Source organism: Chenopodium album, chromosome 2 (genome assembly GCF_948465745.1).
Source record: "Chenopodium album chromosome 2, dcCheAlbu1.1, whole genome shotgun sequence".
NCBI lineage: Eukaryota > Viridiplantae > Streptophyta > Magnoliopsida > Caryophyllales > Amaranthaceae > Chenopodium > Chenopodium album.
In genome coordinates, this window is record NC_137835.1 from 14,122,793 (window position 1) to 14,134,325 (window position 11,533).

The following is an 11,533-nucleotide window of genomic DNA, read 5'->3' on the forward strand; positions in this document are numbered from 1 at the left end:
AGGAAAAGGAAGAAGGATACAAATGAAGACCATAGTCCAAAGTACCCTGAATATACCGAATAACACGTTTGAGAGCAGCCATATGAGCAACTCTCGGATCGTGCATATGAAGACACACCTGTTGGACATCATAAGATATGTCCGTCCTGGTAAAGGTAAGATATTGCATAGCCCATGCAAGGCGTCTATACAAAGTAGGATCATCAACTGTAGTACTAGAGGTAGCACTAACCTTTGATTTAGTATCAACAGGTATAGGTGACGGTTTACAAGATGACATGCCTGCTCAGTCAATGATTTCCTCTGCATATTTTCGCTGAGAAAGGAACAGACCACCCTTATGCCGATTCACAACAATACCAAGAAAATAATTCAGAGGGCCAAGATCCTTCATAGCAAATTCAGAGCTAAGACGATCCATTATAGAACGTCGCAGAGCATCAGAGGAAGCTGTGAGTATAATGTCATCAACATATAATAAAAGATAAGCCATCTGAGATTCTTTGCGGAAAATAAACAAAGAATTATCACTCCTGCTATGAGTAAACCCAATAGAAAGAACATAATCAGCAAAACGCTTATATCAAGCACGGGGTGCCTGCTTGAGCCCATATAATGATTTCCGCAAAAGACACACATAATCAGGATGGTCACGATCCCTGTACCCCAAAGGTTGATGCATATAAACCATCTCGTGTAAATCACCATGAAGAAAGGAATTTTTTACATCCAATTGATGAATTGGCCATGCCTTAGAGAGAGAGAGACTAAGACCATGCGGATCGTTGCTGGTTTCACCACCGGACTAAATGTCTCTGACAGGCTAAAATCGTATCACCTGATCAAAAGTAATTCCTAAATCCTCTAACTAATGTAGATAGGGAAGTAGGGTCGAATCCACAGAGAAACGAGTCTTTCTATTCCTAATTGATTAATATAATCTAGATTATGAAGTAACCAAAATATTATGATCGAAGGAAACTAAACTACGAAGATTAAGAATAAGGAGAAAACAATGAATAAAAGGCCTAGGGCATAGGTTCACCAATAAATAATATTCCATGGTAAAACATAATAATCAATCATCAATGCATAAATTAATCAGGTCATAAAGGGCTTTCGCTACGTATTACAATCACACAATTAATTTACCGGTATTAAATCGCATCTCTCGAATCTCGACTTAACCATTTATAAATTAACCTGCCTATTGAAACTAGACCTAAACATTAATTCTCATCTGTCGAATCTCGAATCAATATTGTCAAACTCATGCATAAAAGATCTGCGCAAATCTAGTCACAGAGCATTAAATCAATCAATAGGAAATTAATCTAGCATTGACAATTAACAACAATAAATTACCCCTTCATATTATTTATGGATCCCCACAAACCCTAGAAATAAAACTACTCACGCATAATTAAATCTAAACTAATCAAAGTAATAAAACGAGACATGATCAAGGAATAAAATAAATAACTAAGATTAAGGGAAGAGAAATTGCTACCAAAGAAATCTGGAATTAAGAATAGAGTTAAGAACAAAGTTGAGAGAATTTAAGAGAGAGAAAATATCCTAAGTAGAGAGAGAAAATCTAAAAGAGAAGGGTAATCCAAATTACGTACAAAAATCGTACTTAAACCTCCCTAAAACAAATCCTAATTGAAAACTAATCAGGTCCTCTAAAAACACGCGCCCGATCGGGCCCGTCTTTTTTTCTTCGCCCTTCCTGGCGCGCCGCGCCCGATCGAGCCTACGCTCACCCGATCGGGCGCGCCTTTCTTCTTGCTGCTTCTTTGTGCGCGCCCGCCCGATCGGGCACAAGCTTGCCCGATCGGGCCCGTCTTCTTCTTCGAGGCTTGGACTTCGATTGGGCTCGATTCTTCGGCCCAATCCGGATTTCCTCTTCGGGTCTTGAATACTCGATCCATATGCCCCGGTATCACATACCGAGCCCTTAATCACCGGCTCTCACCGGTCCTGGGCTTGAAAGACGGTCGTGTCCTCCCAATGCTCGTAGTTGCTTTGTGAAAAACCCTAAAAACGCTCCAAATGCAATTTCCTACAAAACTCAAGCAAAGCTACAAAAACACTAGAAAACACAAATTAGTAATAAAAGTGGCTCTAAAGAGTAAAAAACACTACTAATTATGACCACGGGACGGGGGGTAAAACACTATATAAATTGGACATATCAGTCTAACCACAATCCATGCCAGCCTGATGAGGCTTTCCATCACCTACAAGATGGGCTTTATGCCTCTCAAACACACCATTAGACTTGACTTTATGAGTAAAAATCCACATAGAACGAATCACATTCACATTCGGTGGACGGGGCACCAACTCCCACTTCTTATTTTTAATAAGAGCATTAAATTCATCATCCATGGCTAATTTCCAATTCGGGTCACGAAGACCTCAATCGGAGTACGAGGTAAAGGAGACCTCGATACCGTAGCATGCATAAAATATTTTTTTTTAGGCTTGATTATGCCCTGCTGACTACGTGTAACAATGGAGGATTTTTGTGGTGGAATGTGTGTTGGATTAGAAATAGGTGGGCTGGAGTGTGTTTGAGGAGATGGATTAGAAGGTAGGAGAGGTGGGTTTGGGCCAGCAAAAGTGGCGGACGGCCTAACAGATGTAGGCTCGACCTGTGAAGGTGAAGAAGATGGGGAGCTTGTTTGTGATGGAGTAGGTGGGTCAGTTTGATGTGGAGTTTGGGCCATTTGTGAGGGAAGAGTTTGGGCCAATTGTGAGGGAGGGGTGTAGACTCTAAGAGATGTTGCATCACTGACAGGGTAGAGTCGTATCCCCTAATAAAAAATAATACCTAAGTCCTCTAACTAAAGTAGATAGGGAAGTAGGGTCGATATCCACAGGGAAACAAGTCTTTCTATTCCTAATTAACTAAAATAATCTAGATTATGAAGTAACCAATATTTATATTTGAATAAGAAACTAAACTACGAAGATTGAGAATAGGGAGAAAATAATATATAAAAGAAACTAGGGCATAGGTTCACCAATAAATAATACTCCAGGGTAAAACATAATAATCAATCATTGACATTGCATAAATAACATGATTAACAAACTCTCGCAATTTATTAATCAACATAGATCTAACAGGCTCTCGCAATTTACTAGATCTAAGTTCCTATTGAAAATAGCCTTTAATATCAAATTAACATCTGCTCGATTCATCAATTCAATATTGCTATACTTTTACAAGCCGTAATTGTAAAGCGTTAAAACAATTCAATAAGAAATTATCATGCAATATCAAGAACCAATAATAGTCAATCATCAATGCATCAACTAACCAGATCGTAAAGGGCTTTCGCTACGTATTACAATCACAGAATTAATCTACCGGTATTAAATCTCATCTCTCGAATCTCGACTTAACCATTTATAAATTAACCTGCCTATTGAAACTAGACCTAAACATCAATTCTCATCTGTCGAATCTTGAATCAATATTGTCAAACTCATGCATAAAAGATCAGGCCTAATCTAGTAACAGAGCATTAAATCAATCAATAGGAAATTAATCTAGCATTGATAATTAACAACAATAAATTACCCCTTCATATTATTTAAGGATCCCCATAAACCCTAGAAATAAAACTACTCACACATGATAGAAACTAAACTAATCAAAGCAATGAAGTAAGACATAATCAAGGGAATAGAATAAACAACTAATATAAAGAGAAGAGAAATAGTTACCAAATGAATCTGGAATTAATGAAGTAATTAAGAACAAGAGTTGAGAGAAAAATTAAGAGAGAGAAAAATCCTAAGTAAAGAGAGAAAATCTAAGAAAAGAAGGTAATCCAAAAATTACGTACAAATCTCGTACTTAAACGTTTCCTAAAACAAAAATTAAAACTAACTAATCAGGTCTTGAGAAAACACGCGCCCGATCGGGCGAAGGGCCGCCCGATCGGGCCCGCCTTTTTTCTTCAGGATCCATCGGGGCAGCCGCGCCCGATCGAGCTAACGCTCACCCGATCGGGCGCGCCTTCTTGCTGGTGCCCTCTTATGCGCGCCCGCCCGATCGGGCACAAGCTTGCCCGATCGAGCCCGGTCTTCTTCTTCGAGGCTCGGATTTTTATTGGGCTCGATTCCTCGGCCCAATCTAAATTTCCTCATCGGGTCTTGATTAAACGATTTGCTAGCCTCGGTGTCTCATACCGAGCCCTTAGTCATCGACTCTCACCGATCTTGGGCTTCAAAAGTAGTCGTGTCCTTCTAGCTTCCGTAGTTGATCCATAAAACCCGGGAAAATGCTCCAAGAATACAATTTCCTGTAAAATACAACTAAAACTACGAAAACACTAGAGAACACAAATTAGTAATAAAAGTGGCTTGAAAGAGCCAAAAACACTACTAATAATGACCAAGGGACGGGGGTAAATTACTATATAAAATGGACATATCAATCACATATGGCGAAAAACCATCATCAAGAAAATCATAGTCGTGGGAAGTAGGGGTATTAATATTTGCAAAAGGGAACACGGTCTCATCAAGTAAAACATGGCGGCAAATAATAATTTTTATTGGATGACATATCATAGCACTCATAGCCCCTATTATTAGTAGGATACCCCAAGAAAACACACGGTGTGGACCGAGGGTTGCAATTTATTAATAGTAGTAGAGGGTATGATGGGGTAACACAAACATCCAAAAACCCGGAGATGAGAATATGACGGAACCCTTTGGTAAAGAACCTCTAAAGGAGACTTGTGAGCCAACAACTTACTCGAAAGAATATTAACGAGATAGGTTGCTATTTGAAGAGCACGATGCCAAAAGGAGGGAGGGAAGGAAGCATGAGCTAGAAGAGTTCGGGAGACATTATTTATAGTCCGAATTTTTCATTCGGCTTTCCCGTTTTGTGGTGAGGTATGGGGACAAGACAGATGGAAAGACATGCCATTAGCTTTGCAAAAATCCCAAAATGGACCATTTATCAAATTCCCTACCATTATCACATTGCACATTTTTGATATTTCGTTCAAATTGGGTGAGAATATGAGATTTAAAAGCTAGGAAAGTGTCATACACATCTGATTTTCGAGCTATTGGAAAAGTCCACAAATAATTTGAAAAATCATCAAAGAACACAATATAATAACGATGTCCCGAAGAACTCAAAACGGGAGAGGACCACAAATCACTATGTATAATATCAAAAGGCACATAGTAGTAGAAAGAGAAGAAGCAAAAGGCAATTTAATATGTTTTCCGAGTACACAAGATCCACAAAGGCTAGAACTAGAAAGTCTATTACAATCAATGCTTTTATTATGCCAAAGAACATCTAAGATAGGTGCCCCCGGATGACCCAACCGATCATGCCATAGCTTAGGTGAAAAGACAGCAAAAGTAGATGGTGAAGCTTGATTGTTGAGGGAGGAAGTAATAGGATAATGATCGCCCCGACTATCACATCTCATTATTGGCATCCCCGTCCGAAGGTCCTTCACAGAAAACCCAAAAGGATCAAACTCAACAGTCATATAATTATCAGTAGTGATTTTTCGAACATAAATTAGTTTTTTTAATGAGTTTGGGAGCATAAAGGACATTTTTTTAGAGATAGGGGAGGATTCGGGGAGGGCAAATAAGAGTGACCATAGCGTACAATGGGAATCGTATGACCACTACCAACAATAATGCCATTATTCGGATGATTGCTCAAATTAAAATAACACGAGAAAATACCTGGAGTGGATGTCATATGAGACGTGGCTCCAGTATCCATATACCATGACGGATCAGGCGGACTGAGAGTCATTGTGTGCATCGCAGCTTGAATATTAGTTGGAGTGTTGTACGTGGACTGCTCAAACGGTGAGGCCTCATAAGCTTGCTGCTGCGGTCTGGGCCCCAAAATCCTACCTTCCCGGTTCTGTGACTGAGGCCTGACCGATCCTTGTGCTGGGTATGGACATGGCGGGATGAGTCAACCTTGGTTTATCCACCCCTAAGGTGGATACAGGCTGTTCTGCCAAAATAGGGAGCCTTGCCCCTACTGTTGCACTTGGTGTTGCTATTATCCGGAAGAGCTGCGACCACCACCATTCTGGCCACCGCCAGAATTATTTTTCCGGCCACCACCTGGACCACGGTTGCCGCCACCTGAATTGTTCTTGCGACCTCCGTTATTCCGCCGATTTCCAGAATTTTTCTGTTTCGGATTTCCACCCGAATTTTCATCAAGAGCATCATCATGGGAGGTAGCTAACATCACCGACTCTGTGGCTGCCTCCTTAGTCATGCCAGCCTCCTCTAACGTCAACATAGTCCGAGCCTTGTAAAGGGGGGGAAGAGGATTGCTTTGTCGAATCAACGTTCCTACACCTCGGTAAGCTTTGGTGAGACCACCAACCATCTGCAAAACCATTCGATTATCGAACACCGGTGCCCCAACATTCTTCAATTGGTTAGCCAAAGACTTAAGACGCTGACAATACGCAGAAGCATTAGGAAAATAGGCCATAGAAGTGGTTGAAAATTCCTGTTTAAGAGTAACGTCGCGAGAATGTTGGTTATCTTGGATTATGTCACGCAATCTATCCCAAGCCTCCATAGCCGTAGCATCGGACTCCATGATGGTGTGCAACAAGTCACTCGAAATGGTAGCATAAATCCACGAGAGAACCGCGGGCATCGAGAGTCGACCATAGCTCCTTCTCTTTGTCAGTAGAAGGAAATTTCCTTGTGCCCTTTTTGGGAGGGATGATATGGTCAAGGACCTTGTGAGATCGGGCGTGAATCTTGAATAACTCTGCCCATGTAGAGTAAAGGACGTTTTCCAGTTCAAGAGTGATTAGAATAACCTTCGAGTTTGTGACAACCAGGGCTGGATGATAGGAAGACTTGTTCTCAGCCATGGCAGGGGAAGAAAAGAAGAGAAGAAGGAGAGAAAGAGAGTGTGTGAGCAGGAAGACGAAGACTAGGGCAGTGAAAGCAAAGAAACCCTAGACACTGATACCATAAAAGAATATTTTGGTTACCTTTTCCCATTCATTCAATAGCAATATATACATCAGATTTTACATAACCGTAGGCTATAATTTAGGGAAGGATAATTACACTTAACAAATATACAATAACACAATATATCTACAATATATTTAACAAAGGTAACTTGAGCCACGTGTTGTCTAAAACCTACACCTATTCTTGTAAAAGATTATTTGTCAATAAGTTTGAAAGGAAAATGTATGTTACAAAATAAAGTTAGGAGTATAATGAAAACTCATGTATCGTCTAAGACCTACACTACTACACGCCTACACATAATCTTGTAAAAGAATTCCTTGTTGGTGTTATAATGGATGTGGGTGGCTTGTAAAGATGTTGGGTGCCTGAGCTGGTGTTGTGTTTTGTTGGTTGTTGTGAGTGACAATGAGGGAAACAGGGTGATAGCAGCAATGGGATGGGATCTTGCAGTTTTGTACTGGTGATGATAGGGAGATGATGACGATGTTATGTGAGTAGAGAAGTTGAACATGGTAGTTATTTGTGTCCACTGCTTAGCTTGTTGTGTTTTGGTGCTTAGTAAGGTGATGTTGTGGTTGTGGCAAGGATTGTTGAGTAAGAGCGATGGGGTTATGCTTGATGGAGGGAAGCTAGTAATGTGGTTGGGTGTAGTTTAAGCAACAAATGAGGTGTCGGATAAGGTGAGCCATATGGATGAAATCATGAAATTATATGAGTGGTAGTGAAATCCAAATAGTAATTTTTTAAGAACAAAATCGAGCTCTTTTGTGATATCAAATAAATACTCAGATTTTCACCTTTAAACTAACCTTAGTAGAAATTGAACTCCCAATCCGGCTTCAAAGTTGGAAGATGTCATCCTTACCACTAAGTTAACCATAGCCTAATTGGTAGATATCCATACTATAACGTCACTTATAAATCTGATTATATATAAGCTTGTAAGATTTTACCTATATAATAACTACATAACCTTTATGAACAACCTTTAGCATAGTTGCACAAAATCGTGTATATGGGTGTCAATTCGGGTAACTAGTTGAAGTTTGGGTTAACCCACGATGGGTCGGGTCTATTCTGGTCAAGGTTACTCTATTTACACGCCTTGTTTTTTTATCGAGTCAAATTTGGATCAGATCAATTTCAGGTCAGATATGTCGAGCCCGTTCGTGTTGGTTCGGTTCAACTTTAGATCAATCATCAACGGTCTGAAATAATTTCTATCGGGTTCAAAACAGGTTTGCTTGTGTCAATTTTGGGATAGATGACTTTGTGTTAGGTTGTTCCTATTCGGTTAATTTCGGTTTAGTTAATTTTAATTCAGTTTGATTAGGATAAGGTTCATTCAATATTGGGATAATTCCTATTAAGATCCTTTTCAGGTTTGGATGAATGATGTGTCTATTTTATATAGTATTTTACCCCCGTCCCTTGGTCATAATTAGTAGTGTTTTTGGCTCTTTAGAGCCACCTTTATTACTAATTGGTGTTTTCCAGTGTTTTCGTAGATTTGGTTGACTTTTGCAGGGATTTATGCTTTTGGAGTATTTTCCCGAGATATTTTGGAGCAATCACGAGCATTGGAGAAACACGACCAGATTTTATAGCCCAGGGCCGGTTAGAGCCATCGAACCGGTGATTAAAGGTTCGGTATAGGTGAAACCGGGGCATTTGGACCGAGTATTCAAGACCCAAAGAGGAAACCCGGATTGGCCCGAAGAATTGGATCCCAATCGAAGTCCAAATATTGGCCCAAATGAGTCGCCCGGCCAAAAAGGCTGGCGCCCGGAGGCGCGCCCGGCCGGGCGGGAGAAGCTTGGTCTGGCGCCCGGTGACGCGCCCGGCCGGGCGCGAGATTAGTATTGGAGTCAAAAAGGCGCGCCCGATCGGGCGGTGCCTCGCCCGATCGGGCGCGTGTATTTTTAGGAGATGATTAGCGTCGTTTTAATTTGTTTTAGTTTAGGATTTTTTTACGAAGTATAAATACTCCTTCGTAATACGTTTTTAGGACTACTTCTTCTCTTCCTCTTCTCTTAATCTTTTCTCTTAGACTTTCTCTCTCTACTTAGTTTTCTCCCTCTCTTAATCTCTCTCTAAACCTTAGTTCTTAATTCTTTCATTAATTCCATATTTATTTTGGTAACGATTTCTCTTCCTTTAATCTTAGTTAATTATTTTATTCCTATCATCATGATTTATTCTATTACCTTGATTAGTTTAGTTTTTAATATGTGTGAATAGTTTAATTTCTAGGGTTTATGGGGATCCATAAATAATATGAAGGGGTAAATTATTGTTGTTGATTATCAATGCTAGATTAATTTCCTATTGATTGATTTAATGCTCTGTGACTAGATTAGGCCTATCTTTTATGCATGAGTTTGACAATATTGATTCAAGAATCGAGAGATGAGAATTAATGTTTTGGTCTAGTTTCAATAGGCAAGTTAATTTATAAATGGTTAAGTCAAGATTCGAGAGATGAGATTTAATACCGATAAATTAATTGTGTGATTGTAATAAGTAGCGAGAGACCTTTACAATCTGGTTAATTGATGCATTGATGATTGACTATTATTGATTGTTGGTATTGCATGATAATTTTTTATTGGATTGTTTTAATGTTTTACAATTGCGGCTTGTAAAAGTATAGCAATATTAAATTGATGAATCGAGCAGATGTTAATTTGATATTAAAGGCTATTTTCAATAAGGACTTAGATCTAGTAAATTGCGAGAGTCTGTTAGATCTATGTTGATTAATAAATTGCGAGAGCCTGTTAATCATGTTATTTATGCAATGTCAATAATTGATTACTATGTTTTACCCTGGAGTATTATTTATTGGTGAACCTATGCCCTAGATCCCTTTATATATTGTTCTCTCCCTACTCTTATTCTTTGTAGTTTAGTTTCATACTTAATTATAAATATTGGTTACTTAAATAATTTAGATTATAATAATTAATTAGAAGTAAAAAGACTTGTTTCCCTGTGGAGATCGACCCTACTTCCCTATCTACCTTAGCTAGTGATTTAGGTAATTATTTTTTATTAGGAGATACGACTTTACCCTGTCAAAATTTGGCGCCGTTGCCGGGGAAACGGTTTTATTTTTTATTTCTGATTGTTTTTGTAGTCTAGATTATTTCTCTTTTGTCTCAGAGAGCGTTAGTTCTCTGAGACAAATATCATATTTGCTTCTAGTTTTTGTTTATGCCCAGGTGTTCCAGATCAGGTTACATCCCATTCGATCCTGAGATCGAACGTTCCTTCCATAGACAGAAAAACTTCTATAAGCAAATCCTGGCGGATTCTGGTGATAATAACAATAATCACCGCGATCCTCCAACTGATTCTAGCAATTCAGAGACATCATCAGACACAGAATCAGAGATGGCGGCTCCAAAGAAGCTTAGTGATTATTCACAACCAAAGCTTACGGATTTTCCACATCTCACCCCTACTCCGACTCTTGATGGGGTTCAATTTGAAATTAAACCTCAATTCATAACGATGATAGAGGGGAAGCAATTCAGTTGAGCAAAGGGTGAAGACCCGAATCTTCACATTGCCGACTACTGTCAATATTGCAACATCATCAGACAAGCCGGGGTCACTCAAGACCAAATCAGGTAGATTCTCTTTCCCTTCTCTTTAACTGGAAAAGCTAAATTGTGGTTTAATGGCTTAAATAGAACTACACTTGGTATAACTGACTGGGAAACTCTTGTTTTGAATTTCTATAACAAGTATTATCCTGCAGAGAGAACAACAGTACTACGGAGTGCGATTCAGAACTTTGCCCAAGAAGCCGATGAGTCTTTATATGAGGCTTGGGAGAGGTTCAAGGACCTACAAAGAGAATGCCCCCACCATAATTTAGCACAATGGCAGTTAATCCAAGCCTTTTATAACGGCATTGGAAATTCTTCTAGAATAATTTTAGACTCTGCAGCTAGTGGGAGATTTATGAATCTTAATGTTGATGATGCAGGTCAGGTTATTGAAGATATGGCGATACACAATTCCCAATATGGGAATCCCAAAGGATTTGCTAACAAGGGGAAACATAGTGTCGACTCTGTATCCTTTTTGCAAGCTCAACTGACCTCTATTTGCCAAAAATTAGATAATCTGAGTACTGCTAATGTAGCTAATGTTTCTGCGATTAATAATAATTCTAATGAGGCTTTTTGTGAAAATTGTGGTATTGTAGGTCATTGGGAGCAGGATTGCAGGAGTTCCGTGGAGCAAGTTAATGCCTTCCAAGCTTATAGGCAGAATAACCCATACTCCAACACTTACAATCCTGGGTATCGGAATCATCCATACCTTTCCTACCGGAGCACTAATGTTCAAAATCCACCACCACAAGAACCACAGGTGCCACAACAACAGCAGCAGAAATATTATCACCCCAATGCTAGCCAGAAAAATCAACCACAACAACCCCCCTCATCTTCCGACCCTTCTTTGGGGGAAATTAGAGCAATGTTGG

At 39.5% G+C, this 11,533-nt stretch overlaps 1 non-coding gene across 1 annotated transcript; it reads right to left on the reverse strand.

Moving 5' to 3' along the window:
• Window positions 1-10,809: 10,809 nt before the first annotated feature.
• On the reverse strand, window positions 10,810-10,916 carry LOC145608130 (small nucleolar RNA R71). The gene has a single exon (XR_014105731.1). It is a non-coding gene; the product is annotated as a small nucleolar RNA R71 (small nucleolar RNA).
• Window positions 10,917-11,533: the final 617 nt, after the last annotated feature.